The sequence below is a fragment of the Capricornis sumatraensis genome, chromosome 16 (assembly GCF_032405125.1).
Source record: "Capricornis sumatraensis isolate serow.1 chromosome 16, serow.2, whole genome shotgun sequence".
Classification (NCBI taxonomy): domain Eukaryota; kingdom Metazoa; phylum Chordata; class Mammalia; order Artiodactyla; family Bovidae; genus Capricornis; species Capricornis sumatraensis.
Window position 1 is genome coordinate 26,953,979 of NC_091084.1, and position 24,387 is coordinate 26,978,365.

The window sequence follows — 24,387 nt, forward strand, 5'->3', positions numbered from 1 at the left end:
GTCTTGGCCATTTTCAGGCTACCTTGGGAGCATTGAGCGGCTGTTAAAGGTAAATGGCCAGCAAAGCCTAAAACATTTGTCATCTAGTGCATCTAACTTTCAAAAAGTTTTGATGACTCCTGTTTTAGACTGTCATTATGATCACGTTTATTCTCTTTTGCCCTACTTAAATATCATATAGAATGCTTTCAGCCATAAGTAATAGAAATTGTGACTCAGAGGGCTTATTTAAAAAAAAAAACAACTAGTTTTTTAATTTATTTGGCTGCCCCAGATCTTAGCTGCAGCATGTGGGATCTTCCAGTTTTGTTACAGCGTGCAAACTCTTTTGTTGTAGAATGTGAGAGCTAGTTCCCTGAACAGGGATCAAACCCACCCCCTTCCATTGGGAGCATGTAGTTTTAGCCACTGGACCACCAGGAAAGTCCCCAACCAAACTTAACTAAAGAGTAAAAGCATTCACATGTAGACATGCTCTGGACAGAGTATAATCATTCTTTGCATCTGATTCTCTCGCTTTTGTATCTTATATTGGTTGTTTTTGTTCTTAAGTGTCCTGCCTGCCCAGAAGGAATCTTTTAAATTTGATTTTCTTAGTCCCTAAAATAAGTAAAACTTCGCTGACAATACAACTAGGATGATTTGTAGAGACTGGTCTGTAGGGATTTTGTAAACTGCTTTAGCAAATATAGTTTGAGCACATGTTAATTTGCTTTTCAATCACATGGTCATGTGTGTGGTTACCCTGGGTGCCATATGCAAAGATCATGGCTCTGGTATCAATGATGCCTACACTGAGACTTGAAAATGTCCTTCATGGTAAGATGTTGAATGTAACCATGGAAGTCTCCAAACCTCTCTGTGTCAACGTGTATCTCCCAGATGTTCTCTATCTTAAAGAGTCATTTTAGTGACTGGGCTTCTTAGGAGTAGTCATTCTGTAGCCTTTCTGACCCTGATGACCTGAGAATGAAAATGTCAACAGGAAAGGGTCTGAAATGCTAGCCAAGTATGATGATGATGGCTGACGTTTGGTCAATTGCCTGGGGGATATAATCTACATCTATCAGAGAGTAGGAAAATCATAAAAGAGGACCTGAATTTTCCCCACTGATGCCTAGTCTTTCTGCATCCAGAAGGAATTGTTTCTTAAAAACTTTAGTTCCATGAAGATAAAAAATTTTAGTGCTGATAATAAGTAAACCTTGAGACTTCCCTGGTGGGCCGGTGGCTAAGACTACATGTTCCTAATGCAGGGTGCCTGGGTTTGATCCCTGGTCAAGGAACTAGATCCCACATGCTGAAACTCAGACCTGGTGCAGTTAAATAAATAAACAATCAAAAAATAAATAAGCCTTATAAATAGAAGGAAATGATGAATATTTCTTAAAAGAATCAGTTCAGTTCAGCCACTCAGTCATGTCTGACTCTTTGTGACTCCATGGACTGCAGCACGCCAGGCTTCCCTGTCCATCATCAACTCCCAGAGTTTGCTCAAACTCATGTCCATTCAGTCAGTGATGCCATCCAACCATCTCTGTCATTCCCTTCTCCTACTTTCAATCTTGCCCAGCAGCAGGGTCTTTTCCAATGAGCTAGTTCTTTGCATCAGGTGGCCAAAGTATTGGAGCTTCAGCTTCAGCATCAATGAATATTGAGGACTGATTACCTTCAGGATTGACTGGTTTGATCTCCTTGCAGTCCAAGGAAATCTCAAGAGTCTTCTCCAACACACCATAGCTCAAAAGCATCAATTCTTTAGTGCTCAACTGTTTTTATGATCCAACTCTCAAGTCCGTACATGACTACTGGAAAAACCATAGCTTTGTCGGCAAAGTAGTATCTCTACTTTTTAATATGCTGTCTAGGTTGGTCATAGTTTTTCTTCCAAGGAGCAAGTGCCTTTTACTTTCATGGCTGCAGTCACCATCTACAGTGATTTTGGAGCCCCCCAAACTAAAATCTGTCACTGTTTCCATTGTTTGCCCATCTATTTGCCTTGAAGTGATGGGACTGGATGCCATGATCTTAGTTTTCTGAATGTTGAGCTTTAAGCCCGCTTTTTCACTCTTTTCTTTCACCTTCATCAAGAGGCTCTTTAGTTCCTTTTCACTTTCTGCCCAGGGTGGTGTCATCTACATATCTGAGGTTATTGATATTTCTCCCAGCAATCTTGATTCCAGCTTGAGCTTCATCCAGTCTGGTGTTTAGCATGATGTACTCTGCATAGAAGTTAAATAAGCAGGGTGACAATATACAGCCTTGACATACTCCTTTACCAGTTTTGAACCAGTCCGTTTTTCCGTGTCTGGTTCTAACTGTGGCTTCTTGTTCTGCATACAGATTTCTCAGGAGGCAGGTTAGATGGGCTGGTATTCCCATCTCTTTAAGAATTTTCCAGTTTGTTTTGATCCACACAGTCGAAGCGTTTACTGTAGTCAATGAAGCAGAAATAGATGTTATTTTTGGAATTATCTTGTTTTTTCGATGATCTAATAGATGTTGGCAATATGATATCTGGTTCCTCTGCCTTTTCTAAATCCAGCTTGAACATCTGGAAGTTCACGGTTCATGTACTGTTGAAGCCTTGCTTGGAGAATTTTGAGCATTACTTTGCTAGCGTGTGAGATGCGTGCAATTGTGCGGTAGTTTGAATATTCTTTGGCATTGCCTTTCTTTGCAATTGGAATGAAAACTGACCTTTTCCAGTCCTGTGATCACTGCTGGGCTTTGAAGATTTGCTGGCATATTGACTGCAGCACTTTCACAGCATCATCTTTCAGGATTTGAAATAGCTCAACTGGAATTCCATCACCTCCACTAGCTTTGTTTGTAGTGTTGCTTCCTAAGGCCCACTTGACTCCACATTCCAGGATGTCTGGCTCTAGGTGAGTGATCACACCATCGTGGTTATCTGGGTCATGAAGATCTTTTTTGTACAGTTCTTCTGTGTATTCTTGCCACCTCTTCTTAATATCTTCTGCTTCTGATAGGTCCATGCCATTTCTGTCCTTTATCAAGCCCATCTTTGCATGAAATTTTCGCTTGGTATCTCTGATTTGCTTGAAGTGATCTGTATTCTTTCCCATTCTATTGTTTTCCTCTATTTCTTTGCTTTGATCACTGAGGAAGGCTTTCTTATCTCTCCTTGCTATTCTTTGGAACTCTGCATTCAGATGGGTATATCTTTCCTTTTCTCCTTTGCCTTTCACTTCTCTTCTTTTCTCAGCTATTTGTAAGCTCCTCAGACAACCATTTTGCCTTCTTGGATTTCGTATTCTAAAAAGTATATCCTATCATTTAAAAAGCTCAACCATCAAGATTATTTCTAACTGGATCTTCCCTAGGGTCTGGGGTAGAGTACCTGTTTGTATGTGTGAAGTATCAATCAAAATGTAGAGTTTTCATTGGGATTTATAAATAAGAACAGCATTTCTCATGAAAAAGGGAATACAATATATTTTAAATTAAAAGGCTCAAATCTATTAAGATAAGTGAAGTTGAAAAGAAAACAGTCAAAAAGAGAGAATAGAGACCTCATTAAAGATATTTTAAAATCAGCCTAAATTTCTATAAGAATATAAAATAATTACATGCTTTTTTATAACTTGGAGTTAAGTAGTGCAGTTATTGCCCCAGTATAGAGTCTCCCAGGAGGTAAATGAGTTTTCCTTTCAAACAGTCATTTATCTTAATTGTATTAGCTGAATCTGGTTGTGAAATGTAATCCACTTCCTTGTAAAGTATAACCACCAGGGACAGGAGTGTTCATTCCAACTTGGCATTTCTCTTTCACCTTTTCACTTTGTGGTTACAGACAAATTGGTGGTAGGCGATTCCACTGGGATAAGTTAAATATCCAGCCTTCTCTCTTCTGCTGACTCCTACTTCCTAATTCCTCCCTTTCGAGTACTACTCTTTGATCATTCGATTTGTTTTAGACCCTTCTCCTCTGACTTTCTTTTAAGAGATTCTGAGTCATCTTGACTCCTTCCTGGTCATTTTCTCCCAAATCTGGTTATTAGCTGAGTCCTGAGGTTCTGTCATTTCTTTGGCATCTCTGCTGATGCTGTGCTGACGTAGACCTTGGTTTCTAACCTGAGTATCGCCGGTCTGACAGTTGGTGTCCTTGTATCAAATCACTTACCCTTGTTTTATTAATGAAGCAATACTTTTATTTTTTTCTATGAGCATTTTCATTGGAATTTTTTTAAATTTAAAAAATAGCTTAAAAATATCACATCTACATTTTAAAAACTTCAAAAAGTTTAAAATCTAACTTGAATTCATGTTTTTAAATAAGATTTTGCTAAAAGTTACATTCAGCAGCCAGTGCAAACCAATATTCTGAGATTGTTTTCAGTGAGTTCCACTCGAAGTACAGGCTCTCTTGGCACAAGGTCTTCCTTCCAGGGTGTATCAGGTAGCAGGCACCATGATTTTTGATTTGAGGTAACTTTAACCATCCAATTTCTCACCTGTCAAACTTCCTTGTCACTCACTATATCACTTTCCTACCATTAGACCAATGCATTGTATTTTGGTTTGGTTACATTAGCACTTCTGTACTAATATCACATTCTGTATTAGGTAGGAAGAAAATAATGATGACCAAAAAATGCAAATGTATTTATCCCTCACATAACAGTCATAGGGTGAGCAAGCCGGGGCTAATATGATGTTACATGGTGTCAGGACTCCAGTTCCTTCTATGTGCTTGTTCAGCTGTTATTTTTTTTAAAGAGAGGCTAATGTGATGCTCTTAATTTTATTATTTCTTTTACAGCTTTGCTGGGATTTAATTGGTGTACAAAACCCCATATACTTAATGTGTACAGCTGATGAGTTTGAGCATTATGCATAAACCCCTGGGCTTCCCAGGTGGCACAGTGGTTAAGAATCCACCTACCGATGCAAAAGATGCAGGTCAAACCCTGGGTTGGAAAGATCCCTGGAATAGGAAATGACAGCCCGCTCCAGTATTCTTGCCTGGGAAATCCCATGCACAGAGGAGCCTGGCGGGCTACAGTCTATGGGGTTGCAAAGAGCTGGACATGCCTGAACGACTGAGCATAAACCCCTGATGTCTTCACCACAATTAAAGTGCATTCTTAATATATGACTTCAGTCCCACAGCCTAATATGGCCTTTTCAACTCTTATCATTATATTGCAGTTCAGCCAATAGGAAGGGAGGAGCAAGTTGTTTCACTTTTAAAGGCATGCCTTAGAAGTTTCCCATATCACTTCCACTCACAATCCTGGCAGAAATCTCGTTATGGCCATAACCAGCTGCGGGAAGGCTGTGGCCTTTACTTCGGTGACACTGGACCCAGCTAAGATTATGGTGTTCAATTACTAAAGAGGGAGAGGGGAATGGATTTTAGGAGACCACCCACAGTCTCTGCTTCACTCTCCATGCTTAGCCCCTGGTTGTCTGTGTCCACAGAAGAGTTTATCAGCATGGTTGTTCTGTGTAAGTAACCAATAAAGACAGTGCAAAATGGCACTGATGGCAGAATTGAAAAAATTCTGAAATAGCTCTTCCATTATGACCTGGAGGAGTTGTTAAGTCCTGGTCATTTTGGCCTGCTAAAGAGAGTTTTCATAATCCTATAATTATGTTGGAATTTCCATGTGACAGGGTTGGGCTTCTATGATGTTTGACAGCATCACAACCTGGATGGTTGAATATTCTGACCCTGGAAACTTAACATTGCTACATCCATCTTTATAATGTGCTACTATCCTTTGGTGAGGATACAGTCTTTGAGTTTATTATTATAAACCATATCTTGTATAATAGTAACGTGTCAGGATATACGTTTTGCTAAGTGTCAGAGGAAGTGCTCTGCAGGACTATTTCAAATATATAACAAATCTCTTATGATCGGTCTTACATGTTTATTTTACTTGATCATTTTAGAGTAGTGAAAGTGTTAGTTGCTTGGTCGTGTCTGATGTTTTGCAACCCCATGGACTGTAGCCCGCCAGGCTTCTCTGTCCATGGGATTCTCCAGGCAAGAATACTGGAGTGGGTTGCCATTCCCTTCTGCAGGAGATCTTCCCAACCTAGGGATTGAACCCGGGTCTCCTGCATTGCAGGCAGATTCTTTACCCTCTGAGCCACCAGGGAAGTCCTAATTTTAATTTTTATTTAAAAATTTAAAAAAAAATTTTGTTTGCACTACACAGCCTGTGGGATCTTAACTCCCCAAGCAGAGATTGAACCAATGCCCCCTGCACCAGAAGCTCAGAGTCCTAACCACTGGATCGCCAGGGAAGTCCTAGGCTTGAGTATTTTTAACAGTATGTTAATAATGTTATTAAGATTCCACTGTATTTATTGATTAGTTTAGAGATTGCAGAAAACAAACTAATGGTTCCCCAAAGGTTTCTTTTTAATCCCTGGGGCCTGTGAATCTGTTACCTTCATGACAAAGGGGCTTTCCAGATATGATTAAGGGTATGGATATTGAGATGGGAGATATCCTGGATTATCTGGGTGGGACCAATCTAAATCTCCTTAGTTCTCAAAAGTGGAAGAGGGCGGCAGAAGAATGGTTCAGAAAGATGTGGTGTGAGGACTTGACCCACCATTACAGCTTTGAAAACAGGAGGAAGGGGGCTTTGAGGAATGTGGGCCGTTCTAGAAGCCTGAAAAGACAAAGAAACAGATGCCCCTCCAGAGCCTTCAGAAAGGCATTTGGCCCCTGCCACATGTTGGTTTCAGCTCACTGAGACTGAGGTTGAACTACTGAGCCACAGAACTGCAAGATGGTCCACTTGTTCAAGCCACTTTGTTGCAGCAACAATAAGAAAATATTAAAGAGAAAGTTGACCTTTTTTCAGTATTAAGTCATCCCACCCAGAAACAATAGTATTTTTTCTTTTGTTTATATAAATTTTATATCACATAGTAGTAACGTTTTAAATTGTCTTTCTATAGGTCATGCACATCTTGTTAAATTGTGAATTTGCTCTTTAGAGCACAAAGTGGATTGCATCACTCTCTTCCTTGAATTGGCTTTTGTAGCTTTCAAAAACTTACTGAAGAAACACTAAAATCCTCAGTTTCATACTCGAGAGCATCCATAATTTAGTTTCTTCCTCCTCTTAGCCTCAGTCTTTGCTGCATTCCGCCAATTGCTCTCACTCCTTTGGACTGGTGAACAAAGTTCATGGTAATTTTGTTCTTGATTAGAGTTATCAGATAAAAATACAGAATACTAAATTAAATTTGAATTATTTCTAATGAGCAATAGTTTTTTAGCATCAGTAGTTCCTGTGCAATATTTTCCCTTTATCTCATGTAATATGCATCAGTTCAGTTCAGTTCAGTCGCTCAGTCATGTCCGACTCTTTGCGACCCCATGAATCGCAGCACGCCAGGCCTCCCTGTCCATCACCATCTCCCGGAGTTCACTCAGACTCACGTCCATCGAGTCTGTGATGCCATCCAGCCATCTCATTCTTGGTCGTCCCTTTCTCCTACTGCCCCCAATCCCTCCCAGCATCATAGTCTTTTCCAATGAGTCAACTCTTCATAGGCAATTAGAAATTACCAAAATTGAACTGATACTTTGTACTATTGTTTGCTAACCCTGGCAACCTTATTCGTGATCTTTATGAGTTTTCTCTTTCACTCCATTCCCTGTCTACAGATATCCTTAGGGGCTAAGTCAAATACCACCTTATCATAAGCCCTTCTGCATTTTTACTTCCTTCACAGAATTGGTAGGTTAAATGTCTTTCAGATTGCAACCGTGCTGAACATTTATTTTTCTCCATTTGCCCTTAATGCCTCATATCTGTTAGAATCTCAATAAACATTTGCTGAATAAATGAATAAATATTAGGCAATAAATCAGTTGAAGTAAATCTCAAAATGATTGTTATTGGTAAACTCATAGGCTTTAAAGAAAGTTCTATTAAAGCTAAGTATAAACATTGTTCTTTCCTAAGTAACGTGGCTTTGTGTTTGCCACTAAAACACATTTAATGAAATGGAAAACATCCTATAAAACTTTTAAGTGCATTCACTAAAGGTTAGGAAGTTATGCCTACAGAGAATTAGGCTAACTAAATCAAAATGTTCCTACTCTAAAACTGTGGGTATCCATCAAAGATTTGCCCAGAATGTTCCCCATATAGAATCATTGACTCTAGGAGATACACTCCTGGGTTTAAATCTGGAGATAGGATATGACTCCTTTCCCCTTTGGAAAAAATTGAGATGAAATCTGTTATCAAAGGAGCTTGAAATAATTTCCTTGAGTTGATTTTTCTCTTTAAAATTCAAAGTGATTGACCTCAGAGACCCCCTGCTATGAACAGTGCCCTCGGAAAATCCTGGTTGCTAGGGTTGATGCTGATGAAGTTTCCTCTGCATCAGAATGTCTCTTAGAAGATGCCTGCTACACACCACCTACCACAGGACAAAGCAAGCTTACTGTCACATCAGGAGAGATCAATGTGGTTAAGATGTGTCATCATTTCAGCTCCACACTGGACCTTCACAAGACAACAGATGACTGTTCACACAATATAGGTAATGGAAGCTACTTGCTTGTGAGTGAAGGATAATTTAAAATTTTCTATAACTGAAAAGTATTATCATTGTAAATTTTATATCTATTGGGCATTTTTTTTGTGTGTGTATGCATTAGGATTGTGTGTGTGTGTGTGTGTGTGTGTGTGTGTGTATCCACTGTATATGCTTTAGGGAAAATACCTTTCTGAGAGAGCCTTGAGTTCAGGGCAGCTCTGTTCTTCTGTCACATGCATTCACGGTGTCTGGAATTTTAGATTCAAAGTATTTATCTAACCTGCAAGTTCTCTTCTCTTTTGCTACTTTTGCATCACTTATTCAAGTTCATATAATATTTTTTTTAGATTGCTATAAGCCACTAGCCAGATTGTCTCTGTTTTATTCCATCTAAATTCTTCAACACAACCGCCAAAGTATCCTTTTGAACTGCAAATGCAGCTTCATTACTGCTTAAAATCCCTTATTTAAAATTCCCCTCACGAAGGAGTTCAGGCTCCTCAACATGGCATGAAGACCTCTTATCACAGGGTTCTCTCTTTATATATGTTATTTTTTATGTTTACCTTTCATTTTTTCTAGAAACTTGCTTTCTGAGGATTGTAAGCTTCCTCAAGGAAGGTAATGCATTTGCTTGATCCACTGCTGTGTCCCTAATACCTCTCAAAGAGCTGGCAGAAAGTCCTGCTTAGTCTGTGTGTGCCTGCTACGTCACTTCAGTCGTGTCCGACTCATTATAACCCTATGGTCTGGAGCCCACCAGGCTCCTCTGTCCATGGGATTCTCCAGGCAAGAATACTGGAGTGGGTTGACATGCCCTTCTCCAGGGCATCTTCCTGACCCCATGTCTCTTATGTCTCCTTCGGTGACAGGCAGGTTCTTTACCACTAATGCCACCTGGGAAACCCTGCTCAGTCTGATGCATGAATAAATATATATTGCATTTCTTTCCTCCGGTTGATGAAAGGCTTCCTGACTTTCTGCGTCAAAGCTCTTATCTTCCCTTTGATTCACTGTTTGTTCCAATCCTGTGTAGGTAAGTGGTAGCAGGCAGAAAGGGAACATGGGTGAATGGGGACCCAGGAGTACAGCAGATATAAGTGGTACCTGATTTGGTGCTATGGATGTCTTTTCAGGTTCATTCTAGAGAAAGGAAGGGATCAGCACATTTTCACCCTTACTGGGACTCAGGCATACGGACAATTAGTGGACAGGAGGAGATCTGGTGAGGTGTACCATCAGAGATCAAAGGGAAAGAGCAGAAACCCAACTGTGCTTTTACTTGTTTCAGAAGAGAATCAGGGACTATGGATTAGGAGCCAACATTTGGATAACTATGTAAGATCTGGAATGCATGTTCAGACGGTAAGCATCTGCCTACAATGCAGGAGACCCGGGTTCAATCCCTGGGTCGGGAAGATCCTCTGGAGAAGGCGATGGCACCCCACTCCAGTACTCTTGCCTGGAAAATCTCATGGATGGAGGAGCCTCGTAGGCCCCAGTCTATGGGGTCGCAAAGAGTCGGACACGACTGAGCGACTTCACTTTCACTTTCACTTTCAAGGGAAAAGAACTCGAAGCTTGACTTTGAAAACTTCCAGTTGAGCTGTTTCAAATCCTGAAAGATGATGCTGTGAAAGTGCTGCACTCAATATGCCAGCAAATTTGGAAAACTCAGCAGTGGCCAGAGGACTGGAAAAGGTCCATTTTCATTCCAATTCCAAAGAAAGGCAATGCCAAAAAATGCTCAAACTACCGCACAATTGCACTCATCTCACATGCTAGTAAAGCTCAAAATTCTCCAAGCCAGAATTCAGCAATATGTGAACCATGAACTCCCTGATGTTCAAGCTGGTTTTAGAAAAGGCAGAGGAACCAGAGATCACATTGCCAACATCCGCTGGATCATGGAAAAAGCAAGAGAGTTCCAGAAAGACATCTATTTCTGCTTTATTGACTATGCCAAAGCCTTTGACTATGTGGATCACAATGAACAGTGGAAAATTCTGAAAGAGATGGGAATACCAGACCACCTAACCTGCCTCTTGAGAAATCTGTATGCAGGTCAGGAAGCAACAGTTAGAACTGGACATGGAATAACAGACTGGTTCCAAATAGGAAAAGGAGTATGTCAAGGCTGTATATTGTCACCCTGCTTATTTAACTTCTATGCGGAGTACATCATGAGAAACGCTGGACTGGAAGAAACACAAGCTGGAATCAAGCTTGCCGGGAGAAATATCAATAACCTCAGATATGCAGATGACACCACCCTCATGGCAGAAAGTGAAGAGGAGCTAAAGAGCCTCTTGATGAAAGTGAAAGAGGAGAGTGAAAAAGTTGACTTAAAGCTCAACATTCAGAAAACAAAGATCATGGCATCTGGTCCCATCACTTCATGGGAAATAGATGGGGAAACAGTGGAAACAGTGTCAGACTTTATTTTTTTGGGCTCCAAAATCACTGTAGATGGTGATTGCAGCCATGAAATTAAAAGACACTTACTCCTTGGAAGGAAAGTTATGACCAACCTAGATAGTATATTGAAAAGCAGAGACATTACTTTGCCAACTAAGGTCCGTCTAGTCAAGGCTATCGTTTTTCCTGTGGTCATGTATGGATGTGAGAGCTGGACTGTGAAGAAGGCTGAGCGCTGAAGAATTGATGCTTTTGAACTGTGGTATTGGAGAAGACTCTTGAGAGTCCCTTGGACTGCAAGGAGATCCAACCAGTCCATTCTGAAGGAGATCAGCCCTGGGATTTCTTTGGAAGAAATGATGCTAAAGCTGAAGCTCCAGTACTTTGGCCATTTCATGCGAAGAGTTGACTCATTGGAAAAGACTCTGATGTTGGGAGAGATGGGGGCAGGAGGAGAAGGGGACGACCCAGGATGAGGTGGCTGGATGGCATCATGGACTCGATGGACGTGAGTCTGAGTGAACTCTGAGAGTTGGTGATGGACAGGGAGGCCTGGCGTCCTGTGATTCATGGGGTCGCAAAGAGTCGGACATGACTGAGCGACTGAACTGAACTGAACTGATGATTCTACTCAATACTCTGTAATGACCTATATGTGAAAATAATCTAAAAAAGAGTATATATATGTATATACATATATATATACATATGATTCACTTTGCTTTACATTTGAAATTAGCACATTGTAAATTAACTATATGCCAACAAAATTAAAAAATTAAAAAAATTAAACTGCTTAGAAAGGGGTTGCTGCTGGGAACCTAGCATTCCATTCTGTGGCCAAGCTTAGAGAAATCGAACCCATGGGAAAAAAAATGGATCCCTAGGGGAAAAAAGGAGTGGAAAGGGAAAAGGAAATGGATTGAGCCCTCAAGACTTAACAGTAAATTAGCAAAGCAGCAAAAGAGTCTGATACTGATAGGTGGTCTCAGGGATTGGCCCCCAGGTTCTGGGGTTTGTGGTGGCATATAAGTTACCCTTTGCAAATTCCAAAGTGGCTCAGGAAGTGTTTTGCAGCTTAGTGTAAAGCTGGCAGACCAGGAAGTGAATATCTGTTTGTGAGCAGAGCCTTGGCATTGACGTTGCTGTGATTGATATGAGAAACATGCTTACACCCCAGTTTGTGGAGGCCTGCTCAACTTGTGGTTTCCGAGAACTGCTAGATCACAACTCAGGGAATATGAAGGACTCCTCCAGCCAGAGACCTGAGAATAGCTGACGGTACCTGACCTTGAGATCAATTTGAGATGGGCTTCGCAGGTGGCCCCCTGGTAAAGAATCCCTGCCAGTGCAGGAGACTCAGGAGATGCAGGCTTGATCCCTGGGTTGGGAAGATCCCCTAGAGAAAGAACCAGCAACTCACACCATTATTCTTGCCTAGAGAATCCCATGGGGAGTGGAGCCTGGTGGGCTACAGCCCATGGGGTCAGAAAAGAGTTGGCTTCAACTGAGTGAGTACACACATAGTTGGAAGAAGGTGAATTTCTGGAAACATGACTCACGCTACAGTGAACAGTGGATTAGAGCGGGTAAGAGAGACAGAAAGGAAGCTATGGCAAGTAATCTAGATGAGATAATGATGACCTGAACAGAGGTAAGAACACTCGGCTTGGAGAGAAATGGGTAAATGCGAGAGATACTTAAGAGGTAGTCTACAGAAAATGATATGAGATGAAGCATAGATGTCATACACTTATCAAGGAGAACTTGTCCAGTATAAAACCTATTAACACATAGCAGAATACTTCTCCACTGAACATATTTTGTAAAACTTAGGTCTACAGTAAAAGACATGACGAGATCTGGGATTACCATAGGGCATGATGGAAAAGGATATGCATAATACACAATTCCTCCTCGGCAGTCCTTTTTTATTGAACATCTGAGTGAGAATGCCAACCTTGGTGGGGGGAGTCATGAGTAGGGGGTTCAGGAAGACACCATATACCTAGCCAGACCTTGAGTAGCAGAGGCATCTGAGAGGGTCAAGCCCATTATTAATTGAGGTGGGCACGTAGTTTGCTCTTTGGAAGAAAAGCTATGACCAACCTAGACAGCATGTTAAAAAGCAGAGACATTACTTTACCAACAGAGGTCATCTAGTCAAAGCTATGGTTTTTCCAGTGGTCATGTATGGATGTGAGGGTTGGACTATAATGAAAACTGAGTGCCAAAGAATTGATGCTTTTGAACTGTGGTGTTGGAGAAGACTCTTGAGAGTAACTTGGACTGCAAGGAGATCCAACCAGTCCATCCTAAAGGAAATCAGTCATGACTATTCATTGGAAGAACTGATGCTGAAGCTGAAATTCCAACACTTTGGCCACCTGATGCAAAGAACTGACTCATTGGAAAAGGCCCTGACGCTGGAAAGACTGAAGGCAGGAGGAGAAGGGGACAACAGAGGATGAGATTGTTGGATGGCATCATCGACTTGAATGTGAGTTTGAGCATGCTCCAGGAGTTAGTGATGGATGGGGAAGCCTGGCGTGTCGCAGTCCATGGTGTCACAAAGAGTCGGATCTATTGAGTGACTGAACTGAACTGTATGTAGTGGTGCCTGTTGTCACCTCTCAGGTATCTAAAGGTATACTTACCTGTGAAAAAAGGGCTTTCTTCCTTGACAGTAAGATAAGAAATTTCTCAGTTACTGGTGGTCATACCAGTCAGGACCTCACAGGGTACATGTTAAGGCCTCAGACAGTAGAAGGCTTCTCTCAAGTGTCACGGTTCAGCACTTGGGCTCAGAGTTAGGCCACATTCAAGGAGGGTATGGGTGGGGCTATTAACAGCCCTGCCTTTGAAAATAACCCTGTCACAGTCTTGGTTCCTGGCCCTCCAGAGAGCCAAGACCCTTTCACTGGGGTGGATAAGCAGGAGAGACAGGGACACCTGGCCCTCCCAGAACAGAGTGAAGCTCACAAGGTAGATGAAGTCTGTCACCTTTCCAGAAGCACCTGCCTCCAGGGCTGGGGAGGACATCCTGGCCCTGAGGAAATCCCTGCCATATTCCTTCCTGCGTCCGAGGTGGTCTCTCACCTCCAGCAGGACGTCCAGCCGGTCCCCCCTGCAGTATGTGTCTCGAGGGCTGAGGAGGGTGGCTCTGCTGTGTGTGGTGCTGGTGGTGGAGCTCCCGTTGGTGAAGGGTCTGGGTGGGATCAGCTGGTCTAGTTTCTCCACGATCCTCTCTATCCGCAGCTCAGTCTCTGTTGGTGACTTTAACAGGCTTGGTGGTATTTTAGGGTCGGGGGACTTTGTGGAGCTGTTCCAGGGCTTCCCTGGTGGTTCAGATGGTGAAGAATCTGTCTGCAATGCAGGAGACATGGGTTCGATCCCTGTGTCAGGAAGATCCCCTGAAGAAGGGCATGGAAACCCACTCTAGTATTCTTGCCTGGAGAATTCCATGGACAAAGGAGCATGGTGGGTAAAGTCCATGGGGTTGCAAAGAGTCAGACATGACTGAGCAACTCACACTTTCACTCTGGTGGTGTAGGGAAATGGCTAAGTTAGAGTGGACCAAAACTGAAATGGCAAGGAATGTGACATACTCTGAAATGAACCCATCCAAATCATTTTTACTTATTATGTATTTGAATATGTATATACATATTATCATCAGTTTTATTTAAACTCTGGCAATTTTGAATAAGACATAAACATTTATCTTTAACCTCATTGTTTTACAGAATGCCTCAACGTTTTTAGATAAATATATTAAATCCAAGATACAGAGCTCAGAGAATACTTATGAGGAATGAATTGATTCCAGTGCATTTCTCTTCCTCTTCTTAGACATCTTATCACCAGTCATCATTACTGTCTCTTAGTTCTACTTATATACATCTTTTACCTATCTGTAATTGTATTATAGTTCAAGTTACCATCATTCATTGCCTGAATTGTAGTAGTCATCCCAAGGGTCAGGGCTTCCATCCTGCTTTCTCTCCAATTAATTTTCTCCATTGTTACTACATCAGTCCTTCTCCAGCAAGACTCTACTCATGTCCTTCCCTGCTGAAACCCTTTCAATGGCTTCTCATTACTCTTGGGGTAAAGTTCAGTCTTAGTATGGCTTTATTCTGTGGCCTCTGTTTTAACTCTCCTGTTCCTGCCACTCCTTTTCTGCATGTTACATTTTCATGAGTAACTGTATTTTTCAGGAAGTGACCTTCCTTTCCTTCAGCTCTTGGTTTTTACTAATATGATTTCCTCTTCTGGGATGACTTACCATCTACAGATTTTCCCCCAAGCCACCTAAACATCTGTCAACTTCTTACTGAGAAATCATCAGAAGGTTAGAGGTTCCTTTTTATCCTTTTCACACTAGACCATGTTTATATAGGTACTCAAATTCAGTGATTTCTAAATCCTGTTAATGGTCAGAGGTACCTGCAAACTTTTCAAAAAATATGGATTCTCAAGCTACAGCCCAGATAAACTGAATCATAATTACTAAATGCCTTGTCCAGGAGTTTATTTTTGTTTTCAAAAGCCTCACTTGCAATCAAGTCTGATAAGTATGAGAACAATGGTTATAGACTGGTGATTGTCAACCCTCTTGTACTTTGGAACGCACATAAAGCTTAAAGAAACAAACAAAAAAATAGGTCCACTGCACCCCAGCATCAATCAGTAAAACCCTTGCGGTTTGTACAAAGCAATAGAGTAAACCAAAAGGGACAAGAAGCAAGAAAATGAGATATAATTAAAAATAAAGATTAATAGAGCCCAAGTTCCTTTCAAGGTCAGGAATAAGAAAAACATGTTTGCCACCTTAAAAGTTATGAACACTGAAACAAAATGAAACAAACAAATAATTAAGTGTATGAGAATTGTAAGGAAAGAAGCAAGCTGTCTTATTTTTCATTTTTCTTCGCTTTTTAATTTTATTTTTTGCAGATGTTGTTATTATCCACAAAAAAAATCCCCACCAGAGTTAGCAAATTATTAGTATTAAGAGAGTCAACAGGAGCTGGATACAAAATAAACTTGTAAAAATAGCATTTGACTATAACAGTGATAATCATCAGAAAATACAATAGAAGATAATCTCTGACTGTGATGAAGGCATTTTGAAAACTCTTTTGAAGAACATTTTTAAAGACCTTGAGTGAAAAACTTTAACATTTTTAAAAGTATTAGAGCTTAATATTATAAATTTGTTAATTTTCCCACAAATAATTTAAAATTCTATGTATTTCTTTTCAATTGAATTGTAATTGACTTAATATTGTATTAGTTTCAGGTGTACCGTAAAATGATTAGGTTATATCCATGTATATTTATTTCTGATTGTTTTCCACTATAGGTTATTACATTATATTGAATAATGTTCCCTATGCTATACAATGGGGCCTCCCCAGTGGCTCAGTGGGTAAAGAATCCACCAGCAGTGCAGGAGACACAGGAGAGACGGGTTCAATCCCTGGATTGGGAAGACCCTTGGAGGAGGGAATGGCAACCCACTCCAGTATTCTTGCACAGGAAATCACATGGCTATATATAGTCCATGGAGCTGCAAAAAGTCAGACGCAACTGAGCACATGGCATGCGCAATAAATCTTTGTGGCGTATCCACTTGATCTATATCTGTTAACACCATACTTCTAGTTTACCCCTCCCCCATCCCTCTTTCCCTTTTGGTAACCATAAGTGTGTGTTCTATAATACGTCTGTAAGTCTGTTTCCGTTTTGTGTATAGATTTGCTTGTATTATTTTTTAGATACTACGTATAAGTGAGATCATATAGATTTGTCTTTATCTGACTTACCTCACTAAGTATAATAATCTCTAGGTCCACCCATGTTGCTGCAAGTGGCAATATTTCCTTCTTTTTTTATGGCTGAGTAATACTCTATTGTGTACTTATAATCCACCTCTTCTTAACCCATTCATCTGTTGATGGGTGCTTGCTTTATTTCTATGTGTTGGCTATTGTAAACAGTGCTGCTATGAACATTTTCTAATTATAATTTTCTCAAGATATATGCCCAAGAGTGGAGTTGCTGGATTGTATGGTGACTCTATATTAGTTTTTTAAGGAACCTCCATGCTATTTTTCATAGTAGATGCACCAATTTACATTCCCACTAACAGTGTACTAGAGTTCTCATTTCTTAAATCCTCACCAACATTTGTTATTTGTAGACATTTTTATGATAGCCATTCTGATTCGTGTGAGGAGATATTTCATCATGGTTTTGATTTCCATTTCTTTGATGATTAGTGGTATTGGACATCTTTTCACATGCCTGTTGGCCATGTGAGTCTTCTTTGGAATAATATCTGTTTATGTCTTTTGTCCATTTAAACAAAGTTTTTTTAAAAAAATATTGAGTTGTATTAGCTGATTATGTATTTTGGATATTAACCCCTTATCACTCATACCTTTGTAAATATTTTCTCCCATGCAGTAGATTGTTTTTTGGTTTTGTCGATGGTTTCCTTTGCTTTTAAGTTTGATTAGTTCTGTTTGTTTTTAGTTTTGTTTGTTTTCTGTTTGCTTTTGTTTCCTTTGCCAAAGGGGACAGATACAAAAAATACTGTTCTTATGTCAAAGAGTGTTCTGCCCTTGTTTTCTTCCAGGAATTTTTTGGTTTACTTGTCTTGTATTTAGGTCTTTAATCCATTTTGAGTTTATTTTTGTATATGGTGTGAGAAATGTTCTAATTTTATTCTTTTTCACATGGCTGTCCAGTGTTTCCAGCACCACTTATGGAAGAGACTGTCTTTTCTCCATTATATATTCTTTTCCCCTTTGTTTTAGACTACCTGGTCATTGGTGTGTGGGTTTATTTATGGGCTCTCTATTTTCTTTCATTGATCTATATGTCTGTTTTTTGTGCCAGTACCATACTGTTTTGATGACTGTAGTTTTATAGTATAATCTGAAGCCAGTGTGATAACTCCAGCTTTGTTCTTTTTTCTCAAGATTGCTTTGGCAATTCTGGGTCTTTTGTGGTTACATATAAATTTTAGGACTATTTGTTCTAGCTCTGTGAAAAATGTCTGGGTATTTTGATAGTGAAAGTCACTCAGTTGTGTGACCCCATGGACTATACAGTTCATGGAATTCTCCAGGTCAGAATACTGGAGTGGGTAGCCTTTGTCTTCTCCAGGGGATCTTCCCAACCCAGAGTCTGAACCCAGGTCTCCCTCATTCCAGGCAGATTTTTTACCAGCTGAGCCACAAAGGAAGCCTGTATTTTGATAGGGGTTGCATTAAATCTGTAGATTGTTTTGGGTAGTATGGCCATTTTAACAATGTTAATTCTTCTAACCCATGTAGATAGATTTCCATTTCTAATCCATGAGATATATTTCCATTTATTTGTATTGTCTTCAATTTCCCTCATCCATGTCATGGTTTTTCAGAATGTAGGTCTTTCACCTCCCTGGTAAAGTTTATTTCTAAGGATTTTAGTTTTTTCAATGCAATTGTAAATGGGATTGTTTTGTTGATTTTTGTTTTTGTAGTTCAGTATTACTGTATACAGATTTCTCTATATTAACTAACCTTGTATCCTGCAATTTTACAGAATTCATCTGTCAGTTCTAATAGTTTTTTGATAGAGACTTTATGTTTTCTGTATGTTACATTATGTCATCTGCAAGAGGTAGTTTTACTTCTTCCCTTCCCAATGTCTTTTATTACCTTTTCTTTTCTGATTACTCTGGCTAGGACTTTCAATATTCTGTTAAATGTAGGTGGGAAACATTTTTATCATATTCTTCATTTAGAGGACATGTTGAAGCTTTTTACCACTGAATGTAATGTTAGTTGTGGGGCTGTAAAGAGCAATATTGCATAGGAACCTGGAATGTCAGGTCCATGAATCAAGGCAAATTGGAAGTGGTCAAACAAGAGATGGCAAGGGTGAACATCGACATTCTAGGAATCAGTGAACTAAAATGGACTGGAATGGGTGAATTTAACTCACATGACCATTATATCTACTACTGCGGACAGGAATCCCTCAGAAGAAATGGAGTAGCCATCATGGTCAACAAAAGAGTCCAAAATGCAGTACTTGGATGCAATCTCAAAAACGACAGAATGATCTCTGTTCGTCTCCAAGACAAACCACTCAATATCACAGTTATCCAAGTCTATGCCCCAACAGTAACGCTGAAGAAGCTGAAGTTGAACAGTTTTCTGAAGACCTACAAGACCTTGTAGAACTAACACCCCAAAAAGATGTCCTTTTCATTATAGGGGACTGGAATGCAAAACTAGGAAGTCAAGAAACACCTGGAGTAACCGGCAAATCTGGCCTTGGAATGCAGAATGAAGCAGAGCAAAGGCTAATAGAGTTTTGCCAAGAAAATGCACTGGTCATAGCAAACACACTCTTCCAACAACACAAGAGAAGACTCTACACATGGACATCACCAGATGGTCAACACCAAAATCAGATTGATTATATTCTTTGCAGCCAAAGATGGAGAAGCTCTATACAGTCAACAAAAACAAGACCAGGAGCTGACTGTGGCTCAGATCATGAACTCCTTATTACCAAATTCAGACTGAAATTGAAGAAAGTAGGGAAAACTGCTAGACCATTCAGGTATGACCTAAATAAAATCCCTTATGATTATACAGTGGAAGTGAGAAATAAATTTAAGGGCCTAGATCTGATAGATAGAGTGCCTGATGAACTATGGAATGAGGTTCAGGACATTGTACAAGAGACAAGGATCAAGACCATCCCCATGGACAAGAAATGCAAAAAAGCAAAAGGGCTGTCTGAGGAGGCCTTACAAAAGCTGCAAAAAGAAGAGAGGCGAAAAGCAAAGGAGTAAAGGAAAGATATAAGCATCTGAATGCAGAGTTCCAAAGAATAGCAAGAAGAGATAAGAAAGCCTTCTTCAGTGATCAATGCAAAGAAATAGAGGAAAACAACAGAATGGGAAAGACTAGAGATCTCTTCAAGAAAATTAGAGATCCCAAGGGAACATTTCATGCAAAGATGGGCTTGATAAAGGACAGAAATGGTCTGGACCTAACAGAAGCAGAAGATATTAAGAAGAGGTGGCAAAAAAAAGATCTTCATGACCCAGATAATCACGATGATGTGATCACTAATCTAGAGCCAGACATCTTGGAATGTGAAGTCAAGTGGGCCTTAGAAAGCATCAAAACAAACAAGGCTAGTGGAGGTGATGGATTTCCAGTTGAGCTGTTTCAAATCCTGAAAGATGATGCTGTGAGAGTGCTGCACTCAATATGCCAGCAAATTTGGAAAACTCAGCAGTGGCCACAGGGCTGGAAAAGGTCAGTTTTCATTCCAATCCCAAAGAAAGGCAATGCCAAAGAATGCTCAAACTACCGCACAATTGCACTCATCTCACACGCTAGTAAAGTAATGCTCAAAATTCTCCAAGCCAGGCTTCAGCAATACGTGAACCGTGAACTCCCTGATGTTCAAGCTGGTTTTAGAAAAGGCAGAGGAACCAGAGATCAAATTGCCACCATCTGCTGGATCATGGAAAATGCAAGAGAGTTCCAGAAAAACATCTATTTCTGCTTTATTGACTATGCCAAAGCCTTTGACTGTGTGGATCACAATAAACTGTGGAAAATTCTGAAAGAGATGGGAATACCAGACCACCTGGCCTGCCTCTTGAGAAATCTGTATGCAGGTCAGGAACCAAGAGTTAGAACTGGACATGGAACAAAAGACTGGTTCCAAATAGGAAAAGGAGTATGTCAAGGCTGTATATTGTCACCCTGCTTATTTAACTTCTATGCGGAGTACATCATGAGAAATGCTGGACTGGAAGAAGCACAAGCTGGAATCAAGATTGCCAGGAGAAATATCAATAACCTCAGATATGTGGAAGACACCACCCTTATGGCAGAAAGTGAAGAGGAGCTAAAAAGCCTCTTGATGAAAGTGAAAGAGGAGAGTGAGAAAGGTGGCTTAAAGCTCAACATTCAGAAAACGAAGATCATGACATCTGGTCCCATCACTTCATGGGAAATAGATGGGGAAACAGTAGAAACAGTGTCAGACTTTATTTTGGGGGGCTCCAGAATCACTGCAGATGGTGACTGCAGCCATGAAATTAAAAGATGCTTACTCCTTGGAAGAAAAGTTATGACCAACCTAGATAGTATATTCAAAAGCAGAGACATTACTTTGCTGACTAAGGTCCGTCTAGTCAAGGCTATTGTTTTTCCTGTGGTCATGTACGGATGTGAGAGTTGGACTGTGAAGAAGGCTGAGCACTGAAGAATTGATGCTTTTGAACTGTGGTGTTGGAGAAGACTCTTGAGAGTCCCTTGGACTGCAAGGAGATCCAACCAGTCCATTCTGAAGGAGATCAACCCTGGGATTTCTTTGGAAGGAATGATGCTAAAGCTGAAGCTCCAGTACTTTGGCCATCTCATGCAAAGAGTTGACTCATTGGAAAAGACTCTGATGCTGGGAGGGATTGGGGGCAAGAGGAGAAGGGGACGACCGAGGATGATATGGCTGGATGGCATCACGGACTCGATGGACGTGAGTCTGAGTGAACTCCGGAGTTGGTGATGGACAGGGAGGCCTGGCGTGCTGCAATTCATGGGGTCGCAAAGAGTCAGACACAACCGAGCGCCTGAACTGAACTGAACTGATGGTGAGATATTTCCTTCTGTTCCAACTATGGTGAGAGTTTTTATCATGAATGGATGTTGGATTTTGTCTAATGCTTTTTCTGCATCTTTTGAGATGATCATAGAATTTTTATGCTTCCATTTGTTAATATGGTATGTTACACTGATTTATTATTCCTTGAATCCTTGGAATATATCCCATTTGATCATGGTGTATTATCTTTTTATATATTATTGAATTTGGTTTGTTAATATTTTGATGAGGATTTTTACATCCATTATGCATCAAAGATGTTGGCCTCTAATTTTCTTTTTGTAGGGTCTTTTCCTGGTTTTGGCATCAGGGTAATGGTGGCTTCATTGAATGTATTAGGAGTGTTTCCTTCCCCTTCAAGTTTATGGAATTGTTTGAGAAGCATGGGTATGATCTTTCCATTTGGTAAAATTCCCCTGTGAAGCTGTCTGGTCCTGAACTTTTGTGTTCTGGGAAGTGTTTTTTTTTTTTTTTAGTTACAAATTCAATTTCACTATTAGTGATCAGTCTGTTGAGATTGTCTATTTCTTCATGATTCAGTCTTAAAGATTGTATGTTTCTAGAAACTTGTCAATTTTTCCTAGGTTTTCCAATTTATTGACAAATAACATTGTATTCTCTTAGGATTGTATGTCTGTGATATTGGTTGTTATTTATTCTCTCTTTTTCTTCTTGTTTTATTTTTCATGGGTCTTCTCTATTTTTTTCTTAATGAACCTGAGTAAAGGTTTATCAATTTTTTTATGTTTTCAAAAAATCAACTCTTGGTTTTTCTTTGATGTTCTCTTTTATGTTGTTGGTTTCAGTTTTCTTTATTTCCTCTCTTATCTTTATTATTTCTTTCCCTTTGTTGGATTTGGGCTTTCATTTGTTTTCCTGTTTCTAATTACTTTAGATTTGGTTTGGTTGTTTGAGATTTTTCTTGTTTCTTGGTGTAGGCCTGTATCACTATAAACTTCCCTGTTGAACTGCTTTTGCTGCGTCCCATAGAATTTGAAAACTTATGCTTTTATTTTCATTTGTCTCAAGATATTTTCTGATTCCTATTTTGATTCTTCATTGATCCATTAGTTTTAAGTAGCATGTTATCCAATCTCCCAATATTGTGTTTTCCCCACTTTTCTTCCTATAACTAATTTCTAGCTTCATACTGCTATAGTTGCAAAAAATGCTTGACATAATTACTGTCCTCCAAAGTTCATAGAGACTCGTTTTGTGGCTATCATGGGATCTGTCCTGGAGTGTGTTCCATGTGCACTTAAAAAGAAGGTGCATTGTAGTATTTTTGGATGGAATGTCCTGTAGATATATGTTGAATCCAGTGGGCTAATGTGTCATTTAAGAGTGCTGTTTCCTTATTGATTTTCTTTCGGATGATCTGTCCATTGATGTAAGTGGGGCATTAAAGTCCCCTATTATTGTATTTTTGTCTTTTTTTTTTTTTTGGTTATGTCTGTTAATATTTGCTTTATATATTTAGGCAATCCTACGTTAGGTACATATGTATTAATGAGCATTGTATTTTCTTCTTGTATTGATGCCTTTATCACTATATAATTCCCTCTCTGTCTTTTTTTTTAGCCTTTCTTTTTAGAGTCTGTTTTGTCTGATACAAGTATTGTCACCCTGCTTTGTTTGTTTCTGTTTGCATGACATGTCTTTCCCCATCCTCATGCTTTCAGTCTGTCTCTTTAGCATTGAAGTGAATTTCTTCTAAGCAGAATATGGCTGGGTCTTGTGTTTTTCTTTTTTTCTATCCAGTCAGCCACCTTATCTCTCTTGATTGACATTTGATTGATAGTCAATCTCTCTCTTTCTCGATAGTCCATTGACATTTAAAGTGATTATTGATAGGTGTGTCCTTACTTCCATTTTGTTACTTTTTTCTGGTTGTTTTTGTAGTTCTGTGTTCTTTTCTTCTTCTTTTAATTTCTTCCTTTGTAGTTTGCTGATTTTCTGTAGTGGTATGAGTGTTTCTTTCCCTCTGCTAAGTCGCTTCAGTTGTGTCTGACTCTGTGCGACCCCATAGACGGCAGTCCACCAGGCTCCCCCGTCCCTGGGATTCTCCAGGCAAGAACACTGGGGTGTGTTGCCATTTCCTTCTCCAATGCATGAAAGTGAAAAGTGAAAGTGAAGTCGCTCAGTCGTGTCCGACTTTGTGACCCATGGACTGCAGCCTAGCAGGCTCCTCCATCCATGGAATTTTCCAGGCAAGAGTACTGGAGTGGGGTGCCATCACCTTCTCTGAAGCAAAGATGAACCCCAGACAAATGGCAGTTACAAAATCAGGCAAATAATAGTTAAAATAATGGAGTATACATATATACCCAAAAGCAAAGTCAAAACAGTCCATAAAAATACAGTACAGTAGACGGACCTGGAGAACAAATGAAATAAAAAAAGTATTTACCTGTTAAGAACAAAACACTAAAGCACAAACTGGAAGATAAAACTAAAGCAAGGTGCCAAGTGGGGAATAAAGCAATGAAAACAAAACTAACAAATATGTTGAGAGGAAAGGAAAGAAAAGAAAAAATAAGAAAGAATAGACATGCAAAGTTAAACAGAGGTAGATGAAGAGGATTTATATACATTAAAGATTAACTGCAAGGGGAAAAGAATTGTAGGAAAGGCAAACAAAGGAATAAACATAGAAAAAATATAATAGGTTTTAAAAAATTAAAATAATAAAAGAGAGAGAAAAAAGGAAAACTCCACAGAACTGCAAAA

General features: G+C 39.8%; 1 pseudogene; it reads right to left on the minus strand.

The window, feature by feature from the left end:
• Window positions 1-679: 679 nt before the first annotated feature.
• Window positions 680-14,289, minus strand: LOC138093034 (NXPE family member 1-like; annotated as a pseudogene).
• Window positions 14,290-24,387: the final 10,098 nt, after the last annotated feature.